Source organism: Elaeis guineensis, chromosome 1 (genome assembly GCF_000442705.2).
Source record: "Elaeis guineensis isolate ETL-2024a chromosome 1, EG11, whole genome shotgun sequence".
In the NCBI taxonomy this organism is placed as follows: domain Eukaryota; kingdom Viridiplantae; phylum Streptophyta; class Magnoliopsida; order Arecales; family Arecaceae; genus Elaeis; species Elaeis guineensis.
Genome location: NC_025993.2, coordinates 33,741,809 through 33,756,524, shown reverse-complemented (window position 1 = coordinate 33,756,524; position 14,716 = coordinate 33,741,809). Strand labels below are relative to the sequence as shown.

At 40.8% G+C, this 14,716-nt stretch overlaps 1 protein-coding gene across 1 annotated transcript in view; it reads left to right on the top strand.

Moving 5' to 3' along the window:
- The window catches only part of LOC105032166 (transcription-associated protein 1), a 68,481-nt gene that overhangs the window by 20,470 nt on the left and 33,295 nt on the right, over positions 1-14,716 (top strand). The window lies entirely within an intron of this gene.

Here is a 14,716-nt window from a genome sequence, read left to right as displayed (position 1 = left end):
TGATATATATTATGTGTACGTTTATGCGTGTATGTGTACGTGTATGCGTGTACATATATCCATGTATGTGTGTGTATATGTAAACTCTGCATTTATGTCCCATATAATGTGTGTACGTGTATGCATGTACATATATCCATGTATGTGTGTGTGTATATGTAAACTCTGCATATAACAAAAACAAAAACAAAAAAGACACAAAAACACATGGAAGAACCTAAATAATTTCAGCCACACCAGCAAACAATCATAGAAATTCACAAGCATATGGGACACATTGAACACATACAAATGTGCACAATCATCACCACAACACACTCCTTAATACATATAGTTATATACATGCATGCATGACACAGCACAGTCACAAAGGTGTAGTTCTTTTGCACCTCAATGCCTCATTGAGGTGTAAGCACCTTGAGATGAATTTCCCTCATCTTGAGCTGGGCAATGCATTGAGGTTGCCCAGATGCAACCTGCACCTCAACACCTTAGGCTTCTTTATCTGGACACTTTAGATTTTTGTAAAGTACCTGCACCTGACCCTGCAATCATCCATTGTGACCGGGAGGTCATGGGTTCAAAACATGGAAATAGCCTTTGCTTATGGGGGTAAAGCTGCGCGCATCTAAACCATCCCTAGACTCTGCAATGGCAGGAGCCTTATGCACCAAGCACCTGATACTTAAATAGGGACATTGTTAATTTGTTATGGCACTTGGACATCCCTTTATATGAAGAAATTCTTAGATATTGAAAGGATCTGATGCTTGGACATATACCTGCATCCGATGCACAATGGAGTCCATGTAACATGGACCCTAGGCATGCCTTACGTCAGGTTCCATGACCACATTTTAGACCTTTTGGATGGTATTTTGAGGTTTCAACATGGAGTATTTGAAGTTGGTGATGGTTTATACATGGAGGCGAACATTAGTGTGATGGTTTGGTTCAAGCAGAGTGGAGATTAGCATGGTTCAATCCAAGGCAGCATGGTGGCATGGAAGTTAGCAGTTTTGTGTCGGGTTGACATGGTTCATGCACGATTCAACATAGTTTGAGAATGGTGTGGCATGGTTTTGTTGTGGTCTGATGTCGTTCGAGTATCATTTGGTATGGTTTGGCCTTGTATGGCCAGTCTAGATCAAGGATTCAAATGTTAGTGTGAACTGAGCCTTGCTTGCTGTACTACACCATGCCAGTAAGTGCTGATCCCAATATACTCCTCAATACAAGTTTGTATGGGGATACAGTGCATCACCTCTATTTGTATTTTGATAGCACCAAGATGCATACCGTGTTAGTACTGTACCATGTCATAATTGTCCATAGTCGCTATACATATAAGGTATTGGTACTTCAATCCTTGTATCTGGTGGCCTACGAGCTTTCATTAGTGGGCTTGCCAAACTTTGAACATGTGGCAAGCACAAAAATTGTTACTAATATTTTCTAACTAATTCTCTTATTTACTTCTTTGGTAGATTTCTTGATAAAACTTTCTAAATTAGGCACAGTAGGCTTTCTATCATTGAAGTGGTAGTTTGAGTCGTTGAGTGGATGTCATCTCATGACTGTTGAATATCCAATATGAGGTGATACCTCACATTTTCAACTATTCTCTTGTTGGTTTCAGCCTATTAATTCTAATGTATGTTCCTAGTTGACCTTTTTCATCTACCATGTGGAATTTAGAAGCACCGACAAGAAATTGCTCTAGGCTAGATAAATATATAATATACAAAAAATGAGTAGTACTGATTTTTTCTTATACCTATATTATTGGAATGAAAGATAATTATGTGTAATACTGGAGGCATCTTATATCGTTTCTTGAACAAGTATTGCTATGAAGCTAGGTTTGCCAAATCGTCCCGAATCGGACGGTTCAAGGCGTGTCAAACCGTACCAGTGGCTATCCAATGTGATTTGGGCTTTTGAATCAGAATGTTGGTGAATACAGAGCAAGGGAGAAGGAAAGAGATGAAGAGAGAGAGGAGGGGAGGAAAGGAAAGGCCGGTGGTGGTCTGCCAAGGCCGTCGGAGGGCTGCGGAGGTCTCCAGGGCTCCATGGTCCTTCGCGAGATGCGAGAAGAGAGAGATAAGGAGAGGGGAAGGGAGAGAAGAGGAGTGAGAGACAAGCAGTAGGGAGGCTGCCATGGCCACTGGATGGCTCAAAACTTTCTCGTGGTTGTGAGTTCGAAACAGGGGCAAACATCGCATTTTTAAAAAACATGATCAATAATGAAGTCGGCAATGGGTTTGCTGGCTTCACCTAAGTAAAGCTCCTGTTTCGAATCCGCGGCGATTGCCGAACGGTTTTGGGCCATCTAGCAGTTCTCTGGCGGCCTCTCTACTGTCTTCCTCTTACTCCTTTTCTTTCCCTTCCCCCCTCTCTTTGCTCTCATTCCTTTCGCGGAGCTTGGGAGGTAGTCTTGATGGCCCTCCGATGGCCATCGCCGGTGCCTTCACTGGCATTCCTTTCTTTTCCTCCCTCTCCCTCCCTCCCTTCTCTCTCTCCCTTCCTTCCCGATTCATCCTTTGTTTCTATGTTGATTCGAGCCTAGTATGGTCTGGTTCGGAGGTGTATCGACTCGTACCGCCGGTCGGCCGGCACAGGATCTTGTTCCGAGTTGGTGATCCATGCTATAAAGGTAAGTTTTGGAGTAAGGCCTTGGAAAGGGTGTTGGGAATAGTGTCCCAAAGCCAATCGTTAGCCTGTTGACGGTTGTGCTCCTTTTTGTATTAGTACATGAATTATAAATAAATAAAAGTTATTTTGGTATTTTTTCATCACAAATGTTTCATCTTCTAATGAACTCCTGTGTTGTGGTGAAGTCCTTAGGACTATTTAGACTCGACAAAGGAGGATTTGTCGCTTAGTCCTTAAACATGTTCGCGACCAAATGATACGTTGTTACCAAGGACGACAACGTTTATCGAGCATAGGTCGTTGTGTGCCATATGGGTTGGTTGTCCTCATAACCAAAGAGTGTGGAGACACTGGTATGGCATACAGGTGAGATGTAATGGTACATCTGCACTGAACGTGACCAACTCCGGAGCTATTTCTGCTGTCAAGATTTGCTCCGATGGGATATGGGTATAAATGTCCCTCCGACCTGAGACCGCCACGGTGACTTGCAAGCAACTCACTGCACTTAGGCACTGGACTACCTGAATTTCTAATTCAGTGACGGAAGGTTGCTGGGTGTAGTCAAGTACTTGACTTGTCGGTGCGTGTGTCAAGATGGGATTGACCACTCCAGTTTAGAAGCTGTGTACAGTCGTGTTTCAATTTAGCAAAACCTTGGCCAGGGTAGTCCTAGTGAGGAGTCACAGGACTAATTGAGTTGAGCACGATTCGGATGATATCATCAGGGTTGACAGTTTAACCCTGAGTCGTCCTAAACACAGGGGTCAAAAGGGATGAATTATACGATAACCATATTCACGTAGGTTCTGAATATTGCGATTGCGATTATTCGACCTATCCGATCGTCGGGTACCATTGCTAGATGGTCACTTCGATTAGTACAGGAATTGGTTCCTGTGCTACCGGTTTAGGTTCGAACCTGCGGGGTCACACACATTAGAGGTTCCTTTCTGATCTGATGGCTGATTATGAGTCTTATCTATCTGGGACTCTATGATTGAGAATTAGGATTCTCTAATCATGAGTTCCACACATTTTGGGTACCAGGGTCAAAATTTTGAATTTCAAATTTTGAATTTGAAATTTGAACTCTTTGATCAGGATTTCATATCGATGGTCTCTGATGTCTGATTGTCCATCGGATTTGAACTCAATATTTATGAGAGGTTTAATTAGTGATTTAATCACTAATTAACTCAATTTGATTGAGTAATTATTTTTGGATCAAGTCCAATTGAATTGGATTCAGTTTGGATTGACCCGATTAGGTTAAATGTTGACCTAATCGCTAAGGTGGTTTAGTCCTTGATTTGATCAGGGGTTAGGTTTAGTTAATTCCTGATTTGATTAGGATTTTATTGAGCCTAATTAAGCCTAATTATGTTTGGTTTAATCTGGTCTAATTGTGCTTGACCTATTTTAAACTAGGTTGGCTCAATTTGAATCAAACCACCTTGTTTTAAATTCTCTGCGACACCCAACTTCCTTGCACCCATTTGAATTCACGAGAAGAAACTTCTCGTGAAATTTTTCTCACGCAAAACTTTTCCCCACGCCCTCATTTGTGCGCCATATGGATGGATAAAATAATTAGTTAGCCATTCAAATTCAAAGCATGTTTGAATTTGAATGGATAACTTATCACTTGCCCTTTCATCCTTATCCATTTTGTGCGCCACATTACTTACACGAGAAAAGGTTTCTCGTGAAACATTTTCCACGCACAAAGAGCCACGCCCCTTCTCTTCTCACGCCCAAAAGGATAGGGATAAGTTGGTTTTCGTTTGAATTCAAATTTGATTTGAATTCAAATGTGTAACCTCTTGTCTTTATCCTCTCACGCGGATAAGACACGTTCGACGTTGTTTTAAAAAGAGGAGAAAGGTGGGACGTGCGTAAAAATTTTAGGAGAGAAACTTTGGGGCGTGAGGAAGGCTTCTGCGCAAGGTGAAGGTCCAAAACCTTCCGAGAGAAAAAGAAAGAAAAGAGAGAAAATTGGGCGCAGGGTTTTTGGTCTGTACCCTAGGGTTTCTACCTAGGGTTCGGGAAGTGAGATTGGTGTGCCACGAGTGTCGTGAGTCCACCAAATTTCAGGGAGAGATCCATCAGCCTCTCAAGCAACTGTGCAGATGATCCGGAGCATCCGAGAAGTCGGCACACATCGATCGAAGGAGTTCGATCAACATCTGCCATCAAAAGGGTGAAATCATGAACTAGCATTCGTGAGGAGCTGATCAGACGGGAGCTTCGTGTGGACGATCCGCAGAGGCCAGACATTTGTGTGGCTGCGACGTGACGATCAGAGCCCCCCGACGGTGATCAGATTGCGGTGATCGACTACCCGCAAAAAGTGATGTGTTCTGAACACAGTACTGTAAAACGTTTACTGATTCAAATTTGAATTTCAAATTTAAATGCATGCTGTTGTATCATATTTAGATCTTAGTGTAGGGTTAATTAGTATTAATTAATGAGATTAATTAATAATTTCGCTGTAAAATAGTAATTTTGAAAAAGTTTTAAAATTACCATTTTGCCCCTGCACTAAATTTTCGCCTTAAATGGTATCAGAGCATGGTTCTAGAATATGATATACATATGCATGCGTAGATTAAGGTGTAATCTATAAGTTTAAATTTAAAATTCAAAATTCAAAATTCGAAATTCAAAAAAATTTGAAATTTAAAATTTGGTTGAAATCTCAAATTTGAAATTTGAAATTCGAAATTCGAAATTTGAAATTTGAAATTCAAAATTCAAAATTTGAAATTTAAAATTTGGTTGAAATCTCAAATTTGAAATTTGAAATTCGAAATTTGAAATTCAAAATTCAAAATTCAAAATTTAAAATTCAAAGATTGGAAATTCGAAATTTGAAATTTGGTTGAAATCTCAAATTTGAAATTTAAAATTTGAAATTTGAAATTTGAAATTTGAAATTCAAAATTTAAATTTTGAATTTGGTATATTTAGATATACTTGATCCAAGTAGCAAGTAATCTAATTGGGTTGGTTGCCATGGCCGTCCGATCATAGGAGAAAAGTAGGGTTTAAAGGCCCTCTCTTCCCATTCGATGGAGTCTCCTATGGCGGTAGGGGTGCCGATGCAATTATATCCCATGCCGATGAAGCAGCGAAAGGACTTAATTAAGAAATTTATCATGAATGTGTTAGATTAGATCTAAAAGAAAATTTATGATTTATTTTGAGTTATTTTCTGTTATGAAATGAGCAATAGAATTGCTGTTTATGAAATGTGCTGATCCGTTTGTGAAATGAGTTAACACATTTGGTGAACAGAAAATAAAATCTTTCAAATTTGAAAATTATTTTCAAAATGCCAAACCCTGACCCATCAGCCCAAGTACTTAATTAAAAGAATTAAGTGTTGTCTAGTAGGTCTAGAATTGTGAATTAAGACCTAAGACAATTGCATAAACTTGTGGGTCAATGGGTTAGATGAATTAGGTCCATAATTGGGTTAGACCTAAGGTTAGTTTAAAAAATAGACTAAATGGAGTAATTGGTCAAATCTAATCAAAAGTTGAATTAGATTAGGTCAAGGATACTCTAGACTCAACTTCAATAGTTGCAGTTGAATGGGTCCATGTCTTTAACTAGACCAAGATGGACTTAATTCATGGCTATGCGGTGGAGCCCTATTTACTAAGTTGATCAAAATTAAACTAATGAACCGGTTGGTGTCTAAGGTAAGTTCGGCAGTTTTGACCAGTGGTTCTTAAGCGGGACCTACTCGCATTGATTCGATCATTGACGAGTTAATGGCAAATCCCCACCACTGATCTCACTTACCTGGCCAATCTGGTAAGTTAGATTTTGATTAGATCACTTGGTGATTAGAGCTCACCCATGTTATTAGGTAAATCAGTGTGACTGATTTAGGTGCTCCTAATGCCAGCTTTAATTAAATTTTTTTTTTAATCTGACTTGGTGAAGTCAGTGGGAGGATTGAAATTGGCTGGATGATTTCTTCTCTACTATTCTTTAATAAAATTCTCAAAATTATTAGGTCCCTAAAATGATTAAGTTATAATGATAACTAAGTCATAGCCTCCCATTAAGTGAGTGATAATGAGTCCATTAGTTCAATGATCATTGGAGGCCCAAAGGCCTGGTGCTCATTGGCTAATGGAATTATTATTCATAATATGATAATTTGATTGAGTCTTTCTGATGGTGGTTAGGTTGGCCGGTCAAAGTCGGGCCTGATCATTTATTGGTCCGATTCACTAAATTAAGTCATGTTAATGGTTGGATCTAACCAGATCTTTTCAGTGGAGGCCAAAGCCTACTGATTAGGTTCTGGGGCAAAATCAATTACTAGAAGTTGTTTAGAGAAACAACTGGTTAAGAACCTACCCATAGATGCACATGGGTTGACCAACCAAAGTTGGGCTCGTGTGTAGTCTGTGTGGATTCTAGTACCCATTAAGGAATTAAAGTAATTCCTCGAATTAGAGGATGAGGCTACCAGTTCGTAAAAATATTGGAAAAAATTTTAGACTAAAATCCAAGTCTTTAGTATTAATTTATGTACTAATAGAGGTCTCGTTTTCCTTTAAGCAGATATGGCCACTACCCTGTCGCTCCGGTTATTATTAGATAATGACAAGCTCATGGGACCCAATTTTGATAGCTGGTATCGAAAATTGAAAATCGTCCTTGAGCATGAGCGGATCCTTTATGTAGTAACGGATCCAGCACCTGAGGAGCCAGCTCCGAACGCTAGTAAGGCGATCCGAGATACTTACTTGAAGTGGCTCAATGACCGCACCACCGTTCGATGTATTATGCTGGCAGCAATGAATGACAAGTTCAGCCAAAGGTTTGAGAACGCCCAGCCACAGGAGATGCTTCAAATGTTGAACGACTCCTTTGGCACGCCTGACGACGTTGAAAGGCACAAAATTAGTTGTGCCATTTTCAATGCTCGAATGAGGGATGGGGCCTCAGTCACTGATCATGTACTGTACATGACGAGATGATTGAGCGCCTAAGCAAATTGGGCTTTCCTCTGCACGAGCAGCTCGGTAAGGATGCGATCCTTAATTCTTTGCCCAAGTCCTTCCTTCCATTCCTTACTCATTTTCGAATGACAAAGCCTGCAGTAAACTACCACGGATTGTTGGGGTTACTGCAGAACTTTGAGAAGGATCACCAACTCCATAAGGAGTCGGTGAATGTAATGGGAGGGTCTTCTTCTCGTCGTCAACCCTTTGGGAAGGGAAAGAACAAGAAGAAGAAAAATAAGAAGGTGCAATCTCATGCTGGGACAGTAGCACGGGGTCAGACCAAGAAGCGCAAGCACGACCAGAGCCAGGCGGAGTGCTTCTTTTGCAAGAAGCACGGGCATTGGAAGAGGAACTGTCCTCAATACATTGCCTCCCTGGACCCGAACAGGCCAAAGAAGAAGCAAGGTAATTATATGATAACTCCTTGCAACTTTTCGATTTATGATACTACTGCCTGGGTATTGGATTCCGGAAGCCCTTATCATATTTGTAATTCGATGCAGGGTCTGCAGGTCAGTAGGAGATTTGATGAAGGCGAGAGGTTCCTGAATGTTGGAGATGGAAGCAAAGTTCCAGTTCTAGCTTTAGGAATCATGAGTCTTGTAATCAATTCTCATAATGTAATTCTGAGTGAATGTCACTATTGTCCAAGTTTTTTATTAAATATTGTTTCTGTAGGCCTTTTGGCCATGTACGGTTATGATTTTTTAATAAAAAGAAATATTTGCAATATCATTTTGAATGGTGTTACAATATTTGTTGGACAATTAAATAATGGAATTTACTTACTATCACAGCCTGTTAATGTGGTTCAAAAATTCGGTAAACGCTCTAAAATAGATAATGTGTCAGAAGTCTACCTTTGGCACTGTAGGCTAGGTCATATCAATAAGAACAGGATAAACAGGTTGGCTCAAGAAGGAATTCTTGAAGTTAGTGATTGTGAATCACTTCCAACCTGTGAGTCCTGTCTTCTTGGGAAGATGACTAAGTCACCTTTTATTGGAAAAGGTGAGCGAGCCAGTGAACTCTTAGGTCTGGTACATTCTGATGTATGTGGACCCATGAGCTCAAGTGCAAGAGGTGGATTTTTCTACTTCATAACCTTCACAGACGACCTATCTAGGTATGGGTATGTCTATTTAATGAAGCATAAGTCGGAATCATTTGAAATGTTCAAACTATTCCGAAATGAGGTAGAAAAACAAACTGGGAAGTGTATTAAAACTCTTCGATCTGATCGAGGAGGTGAATACCTTTCCAATGAGTTTCTGACGTATTTAGGGGAGAATGGGATTCTCTCTCAGTGGACTCCTCCTGGAACACCACAGCATAATGGTGTGTCTGAAAGGAGGAATCGGACCCTGTTAGACATGGTTCGATCCATGATGGGGTTTGCTGGTCTGTCGATCTCCCTCTGGGGATATGCGCTCGAATCGGCTTGTTACCTTCTAAATAGAGTTCCGAGTAAGTCTGTAGCCAAAACGCCATATGAGATATGGATAGGACGTAAGCCAGTACTCTCGCACCTTAGGGTTTGAGGGTGTCCGGCTTATGTTAAACGTTTAATTACAGACAAGCTTGGACCTAGGTCTGACAAGTGTAATTTTATAGGATACCCAAAAGAGACCAAAGGGTATTATTTCTACCTTGCTGATGAGCAAAAGGTGTTTGTCAGCCTTAAGGCAATCTTTTTAGAAAAGGAGTTCCTTAGTGAAGGAACTGTTGCCTCTAAAGTCGAACTTGACGAAGTTCGACAGGTGGAAAAACCGACATATGTTACTGAACCTGAACCGGATTTGATTAGATCAGATCCGGAGCCCATTGATTATGCACCCTTAAGGCGGTCTGGTAGAGTACCACATCAACCGGACAGATACTATGGTTTCTTGGTCCGGGATGGTGATCTTGTCGAACTTGATGAAAACGATGAGGATCCGATCACCTACATGGATGCAATGCAGAGACCTGACTCTGAGAAATGGCTAGAGGCCATGAAATCCGAAATGGAGTCCATGAAGGTCAACGATGTGTGGACATTGGTTGACCCACCCGAAGGAGTAAAACCCATAGGGTGTAAGTGGGTCTTCAAAAGGAAGAGGGGCGCAGACGGAAAGGTGGAGACCTATAAAGTCCGTCTGGTTGCCAAGGGATATCGTCAACGTTATGGTATAGACTATGACGAGACGTTTTCTTCTGTGGCAATGCTCAAATCCATTCGGATTATACTTGCGATAGCTGCCCATCTGGACTATGAAATCTGGCAGATGGATGTGAAAACAGCTTTCCTAAATGGAGAGCTGGACGAAGAGGTGTATATGATACAACCTGAAGGGTTCACATCCACAGATGAGTCTAAGGTGTGCAAGCTACAGAGGTCGATTTATGGACTTAAGCAGGCATCTCGGAGTTGGAACATACGTTTTGATAGGACGATCAAAATGTATGGCTTCGTTAAGAACGGAGAAAAGCCCTGCATTTATAAGTGGGCTAATGGTCCAGTAGTAGTATTTCTTGTATTGTATGTGGATGACATTCTCTTAATCGGGAATGATGTCCCTGCATTACAGGGAATAAAGATTTGACTATCGTCACAGTTCTCCATGAAGGATCTGGGAGAAGCTTCCTACATCCTAGGGATGAGGATCTATAGGGATAGATTCAAAAAGTTGCTTGGCTTATCCCAGTCCACGTATATTGATACTATGCTGAAAAGGTTCAGCATGGAAAATTCCAAGAAAGGCTATCTACCGATAGGCCATGGAATTTCTCTCTCGAAGAGGGATTGTCCGACAACACCTCAAGAGAGAGAGCGTATGGGTAGGATTCCATATGCTTCGGCAGTGGGATCTATCATGTACGCTATGACATGTACACGACCAGATGTGGCATACTCACTAGGGGTAGTGAGTAGATACCAATCTGATCCAGGAGAGAATCACTGGAAGGTTGTTAAAACCATCCTGAAGTATTTAAGAAATACTAAGGACCAGTGACTTATATATGGTGAATCGAACTTGAGACTTATAGGGTTTACAGACTCTAGTTTCCAGTCTGATCGCGATGATAGCAAGAGTGTGTCAGGATTTATTTTTACCCTTAATGGTGGGGCTGTCTGCTGGAAGAGTTCCAAGCAGCACACTGTGGCTGATTCAGTATGCGAGGCGGAGTATATTGCTGCATCAGATGCTGCCAAAGAAGCGGTGTGGCTGAGAAAATTCATCACCGAGCTCGGAGTAGCACCCTCCCTTGTTGGTCCAGTTCTGCTCTACTGCGACAGCTCTGGAGCCATTGCTCAGACGAAGGAACCAAAGGCACACCAGCGGACGAAGCATATTCTGCGCCGCTACCATCTCATTCGGGAGATCGTGGATCGAGGTGACGTCGACCTTCAGAAGATCGACGGGAAGGAGAACCTGGCCGACCCATTCACTAAAGCCATTGCGGTGAAGGAGTTCAACGACTACAAGTCGAAGATGGGTATTAGATACTGCACCGATAGGCTTTAGGCCAAGTGGGAGATTGTTGGGAATAGTGTCCCAAAGCCAATCGTCAGCCTGTTGACGGTTGTGCTCCTTTTTGTATTAGTACATGAATTATAAATAAATAAAAGTTATTTTGGTATTTTTTCATCACAAATGTTTCATCTTCTAATGAACTCCTGTGTTGTGGTGAAGTTCTTAGGACTATTTAGACTCGACAAAGGAGGATTTGTCGCTTAGTCCTTAAACATGTTCGCGACCAAATGATACGTTGTTACCAAGGACGACAACGTTTATCGAGCATAGGTCGTTGTGTGCCATATGGGTTGGTTGTCCTCATAACCAAAGAGTGTGGAGACACTGGTATGGCATACAGGTGAGATGTAATGGTACATCTGCACTGAACGTGACCAACTCCGGAGCTATTTCTGCTGTCAAAATTTGCTCCGATGGGATATGGGTATAAATGTCTCTCTGACCTGAGACCGCCACGGTGACTTGCAAGCAACTCACTGCACTTAGGCACTGGACTATCTGAATTTCTAATTCAGTGACGGAAGGTTGCTGGGTGTAGTCAAGTACTTGACTTGTCGGTGCGTGTGTCAAGATGGGATTGACCACTCCAGTTTAGGAGCTGTGTACAGTCGTGTTTCAATTTAGCAAAACCTTGGCCAGGGTAGTCCTAGTGAGGAGTCACAGGACTAATTGAGTTGAGCACGATTCGGATGATATCATCAGGGTTGACAGTTTAACCCTGAGTCGTCCTAAACACAGGGATCAAAAGGGATGAATTATACGGTAACCATATTCACGTAGGTTCTGAATGTTGCGATTGCGATTATTCGACCTATCCGGTCGTCGGGTACCATTGCTAGATGGTCACTTCGATTAGTACAGGAATTGGTTCCTGTGCTACCGGTTTAGGTTCGAACCTGCGGGGTCACACACATTAGAGGTTCCTTTCTGATCTGATGGCTGATTATGAGTCTTATCTATCTGGGACTCTATGATTGAGAATTAGGATTCTCTAATCATGAGTTCCACACATTTTGGGTACCGGGGTCAAAATTTTGAATTTCAAATTTTGAATTTGAAATTTGAACTTTTTGATCAGGGTTTCATATCGATGGTCTCTGATGCCTGATTGCCCATCGGATTTGGACTCAATATTTATGAGAGGTTTAATTAGTGATTTAATCACTAATTAACTCAATTTGATTGAGTAATTATTTTTGGATCAAGTCCAATTGAATTGGATTCAGTTTGGATTGACCCGATTAGGTTAAATGTTGACCTAATCGCTAAGGTGATTTAGTCCCTGATTTGATCAGGGGTTAGGTTTAGTTAATTTTTGATTTGATTAGGATTTTATTGAGCCTAATTAAGCCTAATTATGTTGGGTTTAATCTGGTCTAATTGTGCTTGACCTATTTTAAACTAGGTTGGCTCAATTCGAATCAAACCACCTTGTTTTAAATTCCCTGCGACACCCAACTTCCTTGCACCCATTTGAATTCACGAGAAGAAACTTCTCGTGAAATTTTTCTCACGCAAAACCCTTCCCCACGCCCTCATTTGTGCGCCATATGGATGGATAAAATAATTAGTTAGCCATTCAAATTCAAAGCATGTTTGAATTTGAATGGATAACTTATCACTTGCCCTTTCATCCTTATCCATTTTGTGCGCCACATTACTTACACGAGAAAAGGTTTCTCGTGAAATATTTTCCACGCACAAAGAGCCACGCCCCTTCTCTTCTCACGCCCAAAAGGATAGGGATAAGTTGGTTTTCGTTTGAATTCAAATTTGATTTGAATTCAAATGTGTAACCTCTTTTCTTTATCCTCTCACGCGGATAAGACACGGTCGACGTTGTTTTAAAAAGAGGAGAAATGTGGGACGTGCGTAAAAATTTTAGGAGAGAAACTTTGGGGCGTGAGGAAGGCTTCTGCGCAAGGTGAAGGTCCAAAACCTTCCGAGAGAAAAAGAAAGAAAAGAGAGAAAATTGGTTGCAGGGTTTTTGATGTGTACCCTAGGGTTTCTACCTAGGGTTCGGGAAGTGAGATTGGTGTGCCACGAGTGTCGTGAGTCCACCAAATTTCAGGGAGAAATCCATCAGCCTCTCAAGCAACTGTGCAGACGATCCGGAGCATCCGAGAAGTCGGCACACATCGATCGAAGGAGTTCGATCAACATCTGCCATCAAAAGGGTGAAATCACGAACTAGCATTCGTGAGGAGCTGATCAGACGGGAGCTTCGTGTGGACGATCCGCAGAGGCCAGACATTTGTGTGGCTGCGACGTGACGATCAGAGCCCCCCGACGGTGATCAGATTGCGGTGATCGACTATCCGCAAAAAGTGATGTGTTCTGAACATAGTACTGTAAAACGTTTATTGATTCAAATTTGAATTTCAAATTTAAATGCATGCTGTTGTATCATATTTAGATCCTAGTGTAGGGTTAATTAGTATTAATTAATGAGATTAATTAATAATTTCGCTGTAAAATAGTAATTTTGAAAAAGTTTTAAAATTACCATTTTGCCCCTGCACTAAATTTTCGCCTTAAAAAGGGACTTTATGATGATGGTACAATTAAGCCAAATTAATGAAACTATATCATTCATCCAAAAATTTAACTTTATTATTTGGTTCGTCATCTTGGTACCAGACCCCATACGGATACCATTTTATTATAGTGTCGGTATGTAGTTCAGTATGGTATGAGACAACGTATTGAGTGTCGATACGGTATGGTATCCCTTATTGGGCAGTACGGGATGGTATGACCGATCATGTTTAAAACCATTTCACTTAAGGATTTCAGACATCAAGTAGCAAAATAAACAAAATACATGATTGGTAGACAACTGATGCAAGTGTGTAAAATATGCAAGCCAAGAAGTGCGGTGAACATGATTGGTTATTTCTAAGACTTGGACAAGTCTTGTCTTGTTGACCTGCCTTGAAAACATATATGAACATGCCATTATGGACCAATGAATCTTATTTTATGACACTTCTGGATCTGGCTGATTGTTCAAAAAGTGATAGGAAAGAATGTTGGAGGAAAATTTTCTTTCCATTATTTGGCTATGGAAACGAAAATTCAGAGAGAGAAGAACAAGGATAAATAAGGGTGAGATATATCTTGAAATTGATAGCTTTTCATCACCAAAAGGAAGCAACTTGAAACAAAATAACAAAAGGCAAGTAGATCTGGATAACTAAATCATGTCTACAACCTGACAATTTTCTTAGTTTCACCAAACATGACTGAACTCCCAATTTCAATATACTTATCCTTTCTTTCATTTTCCTGGCAACCAAAAGAGGCCTATATCTACTCTTAATTGTATCAAAAGTTGACTTTTATTGATGGCATCGGTTCTAAAGCTATAAATGCTTTCAGGATTATATTCCATATGGAGAGATTTGTAATACAATTCCTATAATTTAGAGAGGAATAGTAAAAGGCTATAATAGCTGTTACAATGTCATCAAAAAAACTTGGATTTGTAATCTGGTGCACTTTCAG